Source organism: Drosophila sechellia, unplaced genomic scaffold (assembly GCF_004382195.2).
Source record: "Drosophila sechellia strain sech25 unplaced genomic scaffold, ASM438219v1 U_211, whole genome shotgun sequence".
NCBI lineage: Eukaryota > Metazoa > Arthropoda > Insecta > Diptera > Drosophilidae > Drosophila > Drosophila sechellia.
The window spans coordinates 38223-51662 of NW_022611152.1; positions in this window are offsets into that span (position 1 = coordinate 38223).

Here is a 13440-nt window from a genome sequence, read left to right on the forward strand (position 1 = left end):
ACCATTTTCATATGTATATTATTTAATTTAATCATATAATTGCCAAAATCATATGAATACATAAGTTTTGAACAATATGAGAGGTCGGCAACCACTGCCTACCTATAGTAGTTTTTGAACCCTCTGTCGTAATTCCGGTCGTTTACACTACTATACCCTCTCACTATAATGGATTTTCTCTATAATACTAAGAGAATGTGGGAATATTTCAGCATTTTTTCCCTTATACATATAATAATTAATCATTTTCATATGTATATTATTTAATTTACTCATACAATTGCCAAAATCATATGAATACATAAGTTTTGAACAATATGAGAGGTCGGCAACCACTGCCTACCTATAGTAGTTTTTGAACCCTCTGTCGTAATTCCGGTCGTTTACACTACTATACCCTCTCACTTAAATGGCTTTTCTCTATAATACTAAGAGAATATGGGAATATCTCAGCATTTTTTCCCATATACATATAATAATTAACCATTTTCATATGTATATTATTTAATTTAATCATATAATTGCCAAAATCATATGAATACATAAGTTTTGAACAATATGAGAGGTCGGCAACCACTGCCTACCTATAGTAGTTTTTGAACCCTCTGTCGTAATTCCGGTCGTTTACACTACTATACCCTCTCACTATAATGGATTTTCTCTATAATACTAAGAGAATGTGGGAATATTTCAGCATTTTTTCCCTTATACATATAATAATTAATCATTTTCATATGTCAGTCGCGATCGAACACTCGACGAGTGCAGACGTGCCTGCGGATCGACAGCAAATTGTTAGCAAATTGTTAGCAAATTGTTCACAGTTGTAAGTCCCGTTACTTGTGCCCAGCCACTTCGCGTCGCGTGATCTTGTCGCGCGTTTTGATTGGCCCAGCCAACGTACCTAACGGTAGTTCGCACTAACACCATCGCACACCCGAGTGTGCGTGTTATCAGCGCAAAAAACCCAGTGCTCGAAGCAGCGGTATAATTGCAAAGCAGCAGCCACGTGCTGCCTGGCTCACCGGCTTACGGTGCCCAGCTTCCCCCCCCCCCCCCCTCCTCACTCCTTATCAACTTTGGAGAAGATGGACTGGCAGGCCCCCCCGCGCACCCACAAGCTTGGAACAACACCACGCAAAAAGGCTCTGAGAACACGCAAGAGCAGCTCCAGCAGCGAGGGAAGCACCTCGCATACAGAGCCGGGCGAGATAAAGCGAAAACCGGCAAAGAAAGCACAGGGAGAGGAGCTGGAAGATAAGCCAAGCACTAGCGCAGCTCTGCGCAAGAAGCTCGCCAACAACGCCTTCGCTTTACTCTCGACCGAAGAAGACGAGTACGACCAAGAGAGCTCTGATGACGAACCCGGACCTAAAGACGATTCCAAGCCCAAGACCCCCGAGAAACCAAAGCCCACCCCGAAGACCATCAAGCCACCTCCGATTTTTATCCCCGATGTGACCAACATCTCGGCACTCGTCAAGATGATCACGACTCTTGTAGGCCCGAAGAACAATTTTACCTACAAGACCGTGAATGGCAACAACGTACGTGTCATGATGCCGGACAAAGAGTCCTATACAGCTCTGCGTCTCCAACTTGTGGCCCAAAACAAGAGGCATCGGACTTTCCAGCCGAAAGATGAACGTGCATACAAGGTTGTCATCAAAGGACTCCACCACTCCACCGATCGTGAGGAAATCATTGAAGACCTTCGCAGACAAGGGCACGCTGTTAGAGATCTGCACAATCCCATTGGCAGAAGAACTAAAGAACCGCTGGGAATATTCTTCGCCAACCTGGAGCCTTCCAGCAACAACAAAGACGTCTACCAAGTCAAGCGGATCTGCAGGTCGGTAGTAACCATTGAACCGCCGCAGAAGTTCAACGACGTGCCTCAATGCTTCAGGTGCCAAGGATTCGGTCATACACAGCGTTACTGCTTCCTGGAATACCGATGTGTAAAGTGTGGAGGCCCTCACGAATCGAGGGCATGTGAGAAGAGGGAGGACGACAAAGCGTGCTGCTTCCACTGCCAGGCGGACCATCCTGCGTCTTTCAAGGGATGCCCTGCATACAAAAGGGCCAAAGCACTCGCTGCTCCGAAAACAAGGCCCGTCGCTAATGCTAACAAGGCGCCGCCCGTGGCATCACCAAACGTCACCTCTGGCAGGAGCTACCGAGACGCCCTCAACGGAGTGCACGCAGCACCGCAGAATCCCACAACCCCAGTCCAAACCCAAACAGAAACCCCACACTCCGGTCAGATAGAAGCGATGTTCGCTCGCATGGAAGGAATGATGGAAAGGATGATGGAGCGCATGTTCACCCAGATGACACAGCTGGTGGCCACCATTCTCAACAGCAAGTCATGCAACTAAAGCTCCACCTAGTCGTCTGGAATGCGAACGGCCTGCAGAACAGCAAGGCCATAGTCGAGCACCATCTGAAGACCCACCAGATCGATATCCTACTCGTAGCCGAAACCCACTTCTCCCCCAGATCCCACTTTAATATCAGCGGATATGACCTCATCCATGCAGACCATCCTTCTGGCAGAGCACGCGGTGGAGCAGCCATCCTCATCAGGAGCGGTATTCAATACCTAGAGCTGCCCGCGTTTCAGCAAGACTGGGCACAATGTCCTGTCATCAGGATTGTCAGCCCGCAAGGAGATTTAGACATTGGAGCGGTCTACTTTCCCCCCAGATACCGCATAACAGCATCTCACCTCAGTGAGTTCTTCGAGCATTTTGGGCCCCGCTTCATAGCAGCTGGAGATTATAACGCCAAACATTCTTGGTGGGGATCGCGCGCCAACAACCCCAAAGGGAAAACTCTGTTTGGGTACCTGCAACGCCACCGACTGGACTGCCACTCCACTGGCGAGCCCACTCACTGGCCAACGAATCCCCTCAAGACTCCAGACCTACTGGACTTTGCTGTGTCGAAAGGCATAGGGCATGCGAAGATCAGCTGCACAACAAATGCTGATCTCCTGTCAGACCACTGTGCAATAAACGTGCTAATCAACACGCCAGTCCTCAGGAAAACCCCGCTCAGAAGGCTCACTGGAAAATATACCGACGCCGCCAAGTTCGCGTCCTGGATGCTCTCCACCGTCAATCCGAACCCCATCCTCAACACACCCAGGAACATTGATGAAGCTATCGGGAATCTCACCAGGCAGATGCAAAACGCTGCGGAATTCGCAAGCCCACCGCCACCAAAGACTGCGAGAACACCTAGCAGGGACCTCCACCTCTGGTCCCCGGAAATTGCGGCACTCGTGACTGAGAAGAGGCGTCTCAGGAGAGTTTGGTTCTTGACGCGCAATCCAAGAGACAAAACAGCGCTCAATCACGCCACAAAGGAGTTGAAGGACAAGATCTCCAGCCTACGCCAGGACTCCTTCCTCAGATTCCTCGAGGAACTCTCTCCCGGGGACCCAGACCACAATCTGTGGAACGTCACCCGCCACATTAAACGACCAGCCAAAAAGGTTTCCGCAGTGCGCAAAGCAGATGGATCCTGGTGCCTTTCGGATGCTGAAAGAGCAGAAGCTTTCGCCGAACACCTTTACAACGCCTTCTCTCCGTTCGACTGCTGCACTGCCGAAGAACATGCTGAAACAGCCCGGTTTCTCAATAGCCCAAGCTCTCCCGGTCCCCCGTTGGAACCAGTCGACCCTGAGGAAGTTGCGCAGGAGATTGCTCTACTGAAGAACAACAAATCTCCAGGCCTGGATCGTATAGATGCGGCGGCCCTAAAAATGCTCCCATCCCGCTGCACACAAATGCTGGCCAGCATTTACAACAGCTGCTTCCGGCTAGGGTACTTCCCGGAAGAGTGGAAAAGAGCAGAGGTTATTGTCCTCCTCAAGCCTGGTAAGCCTGAAGCCAATCTCGCCTCCTATCGTCCGATTAGTTTGCTGGCAATCCTCTCCAAAATACTCGAAAGAGTATTTTTGCGCAGAGTATTGCCAGTACTGGATGAGGCTGGTTTGATCCCCGATCACCAGTTTGGCTTCAGGCGCTCCCACGGAACACCAGAGCAATGCCACCGGCTAGTCGAACGGATCCTCGAGGCATTCGAGCAAAAGAAATACTGCTGCGCTGTAATGCTCGACGTGAAGCAGGCATTCGACAGAGTTTGGCATCCTGGACTCCTCCATAAACTCAAATCCTACCTCCCAAGCCCCCATTTTACCCTCCTCAAATCCTACACTGAGGGAAGAGCATTCCAAGTCAGATGCGGAAGTGCAATAAGCCTACCCAGACTGATCAGAGCTGGAGTTCCGCAAGGCAGTGTGCTCGGACCAATACTGTACACCCTTTACACCGCAGACCTTCCCATAATCCCCTCCAGGAACCTAACTATAGCGACTTATGCAGATGACACGGCTTTCCTCGCCTCCTCATCCGACCCACGAGAAGCCTCCGAAACAATCCAAAGGCAAATGGACGCGCTACATCCCTGGCTCAGCAGGTGGAACATCGTAGTGAACGCGGAAAAATCTACCCAAACAACATTTGCACTAAGGAGAGGAGACTGCCCACCGGTCACGCTAAACGGAGTCATCATTCCCAACGCACCCGCACCCAAGTACCTAGGACTTACCCTGGACCGCAGGCTCACTTGGCGTCCCCACATCGTCAGCAAACGCATACAGGCCGATGCGCGTCTGAGGCAGATGCATTGGCTTATTGGGAGAGGGTCCAAGCTAAGGCAGAACCACAAAATCCTGGTGTACAAGGCAATTCTCAAGCCCATCTGGACCTACGGGATACAGCTATGGGGCACGGCAAGCCACACGAATCGCCTGCGTATACAGCGGTTCCAGAATAGGTGCTTGAGAATTGCCTGTAATGCGCATCCCTACCACGAGAATGTCGCCATACATAGGGAACTTGGAATCCCACAAGTCGCTGATGAAATCTCCAGGCTCAGCGAGAGATACCTGAAAAGGCTCGAAAACCACCCTAACCACCTCGCCACCAACCTGTTAGACAATAGCCAAACAAGCAGACGTCTCATGAGGAGACACCCTCTCGATCTTCCACAACAATAGACAACACATATAAAACCCGCCACAAATACATGTACAATAGTATCCCTTAAGCTAATGTTCCCCCGCAAAACCATTTAATTATTGTCCACTAGGACAGATTTTAAATAAATAAACGCACGCTAAAAAAAAAAAAAAAAAAAAAAAATTTTCATATGTATATTATTTAATTTACTCATAAAATTGCCAAAATCATATGAATACATAAGTTTTGAACAATATGAGAGGTCGGCAACCACTGCCTACCTATAGTAGTTTTTGAACCCTCTGTCGTAATTCCGGTGGTTTACACTACTATACCCTCTCACTTAAATGGCTTTTCTCTATAATACTAAGAGAATATGGGAATATCTCTGCATTTTTTCCCATATACATATAATAATTAATCATTTTCGTATGTATATTATTTAATTTACTCATACAATTGCCAAAATCATATGAATACATAAGTTTTGAACAATATGAGAGGTCGGCAACCACTGCCTACCTATAGTAGTTTTTGAACCCTCTGTCGTAATTCCGGTCGTTTACACTACTATACCCTCTCACTTAAATGGCTTTTCTCTATAATACTAAGAGAATATGGGAATATCTCTGCATTTTTTCCCATATACATATAATAATTAACCATTTTCATATGTATATTATTTAATTTAATCATATAATTGCCAAAATCATATGAATACATAAGTTTTGAACAATATGAGAGGTCGGCAACCACTGCCTACCTATAGTAGTTTTTGAACCCTCTGTCGTAATTCCGGTCGTTTACACTACTATACCCTCTCACTATAATGGATTTTCTCTATAATACTAAGAGAATGTGGGAATATTTCAGCATTTTTTCCCTTATACATATAATAATTAATCATTTTCATATGTATATTATTTAATTTACTCATACAATTGCCAAAATCATATGAATACATAAGTTTTGAACAATATGAGAGGTCGGCAACCACTGCCTACCTATAGTAGTTTTTGAACCCTCTGTCGTAATTCCGGTCGTTTACACTACTATACCCTCTCACTTAAATGGCTTTTCTCTATAATACTAAGAGAATATGGGAATATCTTAGCATTTTTTCCCATATACATATAATAATTAACCATTTTCATATGTATATTTTTTAATTTACTCATATAATTGCCAAAATCATATAAATACATAAGTTTGAACAATATCAGAGGTCGGCAACGGTCTTTCCTCTATAATACTAAGATAATATGGGAATATTTCATCATTTTTTCCCTTATACATATAATAATTAATCATTTTCATATGTATATTATTTAATTTACTCGTATAATTGTCAAAATCCTATGAACACATAAGAGAATACAATATGAGAGGTCGGCGCAACCATAATATAGTAGTTGATGACGAGGTGTTTGGCAACTTGACACAATCCATTAAAGTCTTTATATTAATTATATGAAAGGGACAATATCATATGCGTCACTAAATTGATGACGAGGTGTTTGGCAACTTGATACAATTCTTTAAAGTCTTTATATCAAAAATTATATGATAGGGACAATATCATATGCGTCACTAAATTGATGACGAGGTGTTTGGCAACTTGACACAATTCATTAGAGTCTGTATATTAATTATATGATAGGGACAATATCATATGCGTCACTAAATTGATGACGAGGTGTTTGGCAACTTGACACAATTCATTAAAGTCTGTATATTAATTATATGATAGGGACAATATCATATGCGTCACTAAATTGATGACGAGGTGTTTGGCAACTTGATACAATTCTTTAAAGTCTTTATATCAAAAATTATATGATAAGGACAATATCATATGCGTCACTAAATTGATGACGAGGTGTTTGGCAACTTGACACAATCCATTAAAGTCTTTATATTAATTATATGATAGGGACAATATCATATGCGTCACTAAATTGATGACGAGGTGTTTGGCAACTTGATACAATTCTTTAAAGTCTTTATATCAAAAATTATATGATAAGGACAATATCATATGCGTCACTAAATTGATGACGAGGTGTTTGGCAACTTGACACAATTCATTAAAGTCTTTATATTAATTATATGATAGGGACAATATCATATGCGTCACTAAATTGATGACGAGGTGTTTGGCAACTTGACACAATCCATTAAAGTCTTTATATTAATTATATGATAGGGACAATATCATATGCGTCACTAAATTGATGACGAGGTGTTTGGCAACTTGATTCAATTCTTTAAAGTCTTTATATCAAAAATTATATGATAAGGACAATATCATATGCGTCACTAAATTGATGACGAGGTGTTTGGCAACTTGACACAATTCATTAAAGTCTGTATATTAATTATATGATAGGGACAATATCATATGCGTCACTAAATTGATGACGAGGTGTTTGGCAACTTGATACAATTCTTTAAAGTCTTTATATCAAAAATTATATGATAGGGACAATATCATATGCGTCACTAAATTGATGACGAGGTGTTTGGCAACTTGACACAATTCATTAAAGTCTTTATATTAATTATATGATAGGGACAATATCATATGCGTCACTAAATTGATGACGAGGTGTTTGGCAACTTGACACAATCCATTAAAGTCTTTATATTAATTATATGATAGGGACAATATCATATGCGTCACTAAATTGATGACGAGGTGTTTGGCTACAGGAAAAAATCATTTATTTATCGAATCATCAAGCAAAGGATAAGCTTCAGTGGATCGCAGTATGGCAGCTGCTCAACCACTTACAACACCTTGCCTGTTACAAAAGTCGTTTACAATTGATTCTAGGCTTTGTCATTGTATTAAATAATGCTTTTATATGTAACTAGCGCGGCATCAGGTGATCGAAGATCCTCCTAATTTACTATGTTACAAATTACATTGGCATCACATCCATTGTCGTTTATAAAATAAATTATAAACTTTAAATGGTTTAGAAGCCATACAATGCAAATTGCCCCTTATTTATCATTGCAGTCCAGCACGGATACGACCTTAGAGGCGTTCAGGCATAATCCAACGGACGTAGCGTCATACCACTGTTCGCTCGAACAAGTATTGTGCCATTGGTCCGTACCTGCGGTTCCTCTCGTACTACGCAGGAATGCTGTCGCAACAACGTTTTGTCATTAGTAGGGTAAAACTAACCTGTCTCACGACGGTCTAAACCCAGCTCACGTTCCCTTGCATGGGTGAACAATCCAACGCTTGGTGAATTTTGCTTCACAATGATAGGAAGAGCCGACATCGAAGGATCAAAAAGCGACGTCGCTATGAACGCTTGGCCGCCACAAGCCAGTTATCCCTATGGTAACTTTTCTGACACCTCTTGTTAAAAACTCTTTAAACCAAAAGGATCGATAGGCCGAGCTTTTGCTGTCCCTGTGTGTACTGAACACCGAGATCAAGTCAGCATTTGCCCTTTTGCTCTATGTGTGGTTTCTGTCCGCACTGAGCTGGCCTTGGGACACCTCCGTTATTATTTGAGAGATGTACCGCCCCAGTCAAACTCCCTACCTGGCAATGTCCTTGAATTGGATCATACCTGAGTAATTGGAGTTATACCAAATTTTCAAATCAAAAATACATAAATGCATCGTTTTATTAAAGAATTTGTTTGCGATTATATAACAAACTCGTGATACTTTGATCAAGAAGCTTGCATCAAAACCCAATACCATAAGATATAATAAATATATCCGTATAATGGCTAGGAAATGATACACGTTCCATTTAATCAAGTAAGTAAGGAAACAATAAGAGTAGTGGTATTTCATTGACGATACCAAACCGAGGTCTAATATCTCCCACTTATTCTACACCTCTTATGTCTCCTTACACTGCCAGATTAGAGTCAAGCTCAAAAGGGTCTTCTTTCCCCGCTAATTATTCCAAGCCCGTTCCCTTGGCTGTGGTTTCGCTAGATAGTAGATAGGGACAGTGACTTTCGGACCTCTCCGAACTTGTTTTACGTGGCGTGTTCCACACTGAAGGGATTACAACCACGACACCCTGAACACCCACAAGTGGTGCATGTATCAACATGGTGCATGAGTCTGGATACGCCAGACAAACGTCCCGGACTGGAAGCTATAGCTATGTACATAGCGACCACCCCGGTAGCAATTCGAGTACTTGCTTGCCGGGCAAGCACTCCCCTTGCTGAGGAGCGAGATCTACCTAAAATCTCTACTGATCTCTGGGTCACAGCACCCGAGTTTTGCGCAACTAGCACCGTAACTCAAACGTCGAACACGAAGGCTCTACCCGCGATATGGGTATCAACCACAGCCACCACGATACTCCCACCAGGGGGCCTACCTCAATGTGCTGTCTTGGAGCAGCACAACCCGTGGTACCGAAAGAGAGGCTCGGTGGGCCTCCTCCTTTTGCTCCGACAAGCATGGTTAGAGGAACCAGTCGCTATATTAGTCGCCTCTTACGACAAGCAATAGCGGGCTGTGGAAGTATTCTCGCCCGCTAACCACACGGCGAAGTTTTGGGCTAAATACCCCTCCTCCTACGGAACACCTCGTCCGCAAACGCTGCCAGCCGTTGAATCCTCTGCTGATCTTCCAGGATTCTATTGAAGGTCCAGTTTTCGCCAAGGCGCTGCACTCCAAGTCCATCGAGGTTTCGCAAATCTGCATATAGAGGACAAGCGCACAATATGTGCATCCAGTCCTCATATGGATCACCACAAGCGCAAGCAGTGGTATCGCTGAGGGCTCTCCCTTGCAAAAATGCGTTAAACGACCCGTGACCTGTCAGCAGGAAAGACGTCCTCATCGAGAATCCAAAGCTTGGATCTCGATAGGCGAGAGTGACGTATGGGATGAACTTGTGCGTCACCCGTCCTGGTTCGCTGTCGTCATCCCATCTGTTTGCCAATTCTGCAGCAAGCACTCCTCTAGGCGAGTCTTCCTCTGCTTCCAGCTTAGACACGTAGTGTCCTCGCCGTATAGCCAGTCGTTCTCCTCCAGCGGGTATCCACGCTTCAGCTTGTACTTGACCGCTAAAAACTTAGCAGCCAAGTCAAGCGGGGGAGCTCCGCCAAGTACCTGCAGTGCCACTGTGGACACTGTTCGGCATACCGAAAGGCATCCAAGCAGGATTAGCCTCTGGCAGGAGGCTAGTCGTCTCCGGGCGGCTACCTGTTCGGCGGTGTCATACCATACCGGGGCACCAAACAGCACACAAGGTGCCATGAGTCCGTCATATATGGTCCGCCTGGCTCGAGGACTGAAGCCCCAGTCGGCTCGAAGCACACGCGCCAATGCTCCAACGACTCCGGTCATCCGCTGGCGAAGCGAAGCTATGTGCGTGAGGAATTTCATTCCTTCACTGACCGTGATGCCAAGGTACCGACAGCTACGCACATACGGAAGGTTCGCTCCAGCAAACCTCACCGTAGGCGCACGTCTCAAGGCACCTTTCAGCAGCATTATTACCGTCTTGCTGGTCGAGACGGTAACGCCAACTTCCGCTCCCCACGCTTCTACGATGGACATCAGCTCTGCACCTTTTTCCTCTAGCTCAGCTCGGGAATTTCCCTCGACGAGAAGCAGCAAGTCATCCGCGTATGCACTCAGCTGGCAATACGGCTGGAGACGCTGAAGCAGTACATCCATCAGTATGTCCCAGATAAATGGGCCACTGATTGACCCCTGCGGGCAGCCTCTAGTTACCGGTACATCCACAGTACCGGAACTGCTTCGGATCACTGCTCTTCGGCCGGAGAAAAAGCTCTGCCACAAGCCCATCTCCCGGCATCCCAAGTCGGCTAGTCGGCGGAGTGCAGCACTCCATTCGACGTTGTCGAATGCTCCTTTGAAGTCCACGAATGTGCCGAGCACGTATTGCGCCGGGCTGGCACAAACACTGCTCTTCACGTGCTCCAAGCATCCTCCACACATCGTCCTTGGCGAAATCCAAATTGCCATCTGCAGCCTTCCGGAAGAACTTCTCTCACACGATTCACCATGATGGCCTCGAGCACCTTACCAAAGACTGGTAGCAAGCATATTCCTCTATATGAGGAGGGCTCACATTTGTCCTTATCTGGCCCTTTGAGCAGCGAGACAACTCGTGGGCACTTCCACTCAGCGGGAAAGTATCCTAATCGGATGCATCGGGAAAACAACGATGCAAGGTGCTCGGGTATGGCGCGCCAGACTGCCTTGCAGATAGTGCCATTAATGCCGTCCAAGCCGGGAGAGCGCCTGCTCTTCAACCGGGCAACACATGCATCAACCTCGAATACTTCGAGGGCCGGTGGGACTTCCTCCGCGATGGCAGTCGGTGCTTCGGACTCCGCAACTGGGAAGAAATTGCGGAGGAGCACTCGTGCACAGTCACCCCAATCGGTGATCATCTCGCCATTCACGCGGAGGCACCCAATCTCCGTGCACTTCCTGCGGCCTCGGCAAATCTTATAGACGCGCCCCCATGGGTCGTCGGCATGATCTCCCACGAAGCGTTTCCACTCATCCATTTTCGCCCTCCAAATGAGCTTCTTGTAGTTGGCTGAGGCCCGCCTCAGGTCGACCAATACACGCTCTATTGCGGCATCATCATCATGACGCCTTCCATTTTGAAGTAGGCGACGAAGTCTCCGGACTTCGCGCCTTGCATCACAGAGGTCGGCAGTCCACCAACGTGCTCTCCTGCTGGGCAATCGGATGGACTTTCTTCCAGCGCAATATCACATACATTATGTACTATACTGCGCAGGGTCGAAACTTGCTGGTCCAACGGCGACTCTGAGAAGTTTTCCGGAAGTTCGGCTGCTCTACTCACCATTTCCTCCTTGAACAATCGCCAACGTGCATTGGAGAAGTTCCAGGACGGCACAGGAGCTATGCTCTCAACTGCGCGCGCGGTAGTTGGTTCGGCCACAACAGTAATGATGTTGTGGTCACTCAATTCCCACTCGTCCACTCTCCACTCATATGTGGCCCACATAGATGCTGCCTCATTGACGATTGTCACGTCGATATCGCTTGTAGCTCTGTAATTATCGAACGTGTACACCTCTGTTGACTGGTTTAGGGCGGCGACTCTTGCCTCCAGCATCCACTCTGACAGCAGCTCACCCCGTCTGTAGTTAGCTTGCCCCTCGGCATGACGAGAGAGTTTGCTAAGCCACATGGGGGACACTGCATTCGCGTCGAGGCCCAGGATTGCGGGGGTTCTGCTGGCCTGCAGCAGGACCGCATCCATGTACCGGATGTACGGTTCCAGAGGTGCATCATACTGGCAGTATGCGGCGCAAAGGAAGATTGAGCCAAAACTCCCTTTCACGACCAGACATACGCCATAATCTGTGGTGAGGGTCTCCACTGGCATACAGATGGCTTCCTGGTGATCCACTAGGATGGCTGCCTTCCCTCGCCGATCGATGAAAATTCTCATTCCTTCAGGCAGCACATCCATTCCGTCCCCGCCGAGATACGGCTCCTGCACCAGCGCGAACATAGACTCCGATCTCCTGAGTCGGACTCCGAGCTCGATGGTCGCAGCTCGGCCTCGGCCACAGTTCGCTTGGATGAAGCTAAACATTAGTGTCTAGCTTGCACCCTCGCCAGCAACGCCCCGTATATCGGGCAAACGCTCGAGAGCATGTAATGCCCCGAGGGTTGCCCTCTGTGGCGGCAGTTCCGGCAGTCCACCGGGTTTTGGCACTTTGCCGCAGTGTGGCCTTGTTGCCCGCACTGGCGACAGACACTATCCTTCTGCCGGCATTCGCTGACCTTGTGGTCGAAAACCCACACACTGTGGCAGGCGTATGTGCGGACCTGTGACGGCATCGGAATGAAACCACTTGATGTAGACACGACCTACATCAAGCTTCGCCATCGCCGGTCGTCAACCTCCAGCGTCACATTTACTGTGGCGCCGTCAGCTACCGACCACGCCTTGGTCACCAGTGCACTGACTTCTTAAACTGGCCAGATTCATTTCGCTGTCGAAGTTGTTTTCGTGGAGCTCCTTCATAAACTCCTCAGGGCCGATAGCTGTGTCGACGTCATATACGACGACCTTCGGCTTCTCGGCCGCATTCCGTGCCACATTAGGCCAACCTCGGCGAATCTTTTTGAAGCACCACCTTCTGCAGCTCTCCCACCGAAGGAGTGCGAATGATCGCACCACACCTCGACGGAGCTCACGGACCTCGTGTACTCTGACTCCGAGAGAGGGTGCAACATCGTTCGCACCTTTTCCGCTATGTCTTTCCCCGATTAGCGCAGGGTCGTCGCACTTCACCACCGCTGACCACGTCTCGCGGACCTGGTAGTCCGCGGGGCAGCGATGGTGCAACCTGCTGCATCTGGGAGCATTGGCGGCCGTATTTTCAAC